This window comes from Brachycentrus maculatus, unplaced genomic scaffold (genome assembly GCF_059751285.1).
Source record: "Brachycentrus maculatus isolate JH-2025_06_01 unplaced genomic scaffold, ASM5975128v1 h1tg000077l, whole genome shotgun sequence".
Taxonomy (NCBI): Eukaryota; Metazoa; Arthropoda; class Insecta; order Trichoptera; family Brachycentridae; genus Brachycentrus; species Brachycentrus maculatus.
In genome coordinates this window covers 1,874,419-1,875,542 of record NW_028280831.1, presented here as the reverse complement: position 1 = coordinate 1,875,542, position 1,124 = coordinate 1,874,419, and positions in this window count along the sequence as shown.

Sequence of the window (1,124 nt, the reverse complement as noted above, 5' to 3'; positions counted from 1 at the left end):
TTTATATAGCGCCATTTTCGTAAAATACCACCTCAAGGGCGCTTCACTGTGAATGAATTGGGGAAAATACATAGTACGATTATATGTGTGATTAAGATAAGTATCTACAAGTATTTAATAACCTTTAAATCTAAACCAAACAGAAATTAATTTTAATTATATATTTTAAATTTTATGATTCGCAAATGATGAAGTAAAGTAGGTAATTTGGATCAATTCGTGCATATCTATTCCTTCTACCTAAAATAATGAATAAAAACCAAGCTTTTATAGTGTCACTGAACTTTACAAAACAAACAATAAATAATTTGCTAAAATAAATACTGCATACCTCTCAATAATGGTGATTTAATGGAATCGAATATGATAATAAATTTATACGGAGGCCATAAAATTTTATAATACGTCTCGAATAAAAAGAAGCAAGTCGCTAGCGAGACTGAGATTGAGAGACTGAGATTTTAAAAAAATAATTTTGATGCAGGTACCCAATTTTATATTGAAGTAGGTACGTTTTCATTGTAATTATTTTGTATTATTTGATAATGATGATAATTAATAAATACTTTTTCATTTAATTGAATTTTGAAACGATAGTTCTAAAACAAATATGTACATATATTGTAATGTCAATCACTTGCCTACTGTGTTTTTATTTCCGTTTTTTAATAAACTTACTGTATTAAGAAATTGTCATAATCAGTCATACATTGTTGTTGTTCTCAGTCAAGTAGGCAGTAGTTGTCGATTGCGTTTATGTGTTAGATATGGAATATTAACTATTATATAGTTAAGTATATTATAGGCAAACGGTGTTTTAACGCATGGGAAAACACGTTTGTTGATGTTGACGTGTTTTGTGTTTTATGCCTCATAGATTGTATTGAATAAACCTTCCGTCAGGTTGAGGACCTATAAAGTTTTACCGCAACAGCGTCACCTCGAGCCTCCGAGTTTATGACGGACGGGTTAGGAATCCAGCAAACGTATGCATATCACGACGCTATGTCGTCCGGCGAGTTTTTTTAACCTAGTATCATACCAAATTTGATATAAATGAAAAACAGGATTTCGTACGCCAAGATGTCCGGTCGCCTCTCTCGAGAGTCTGACCCCATTAGCTT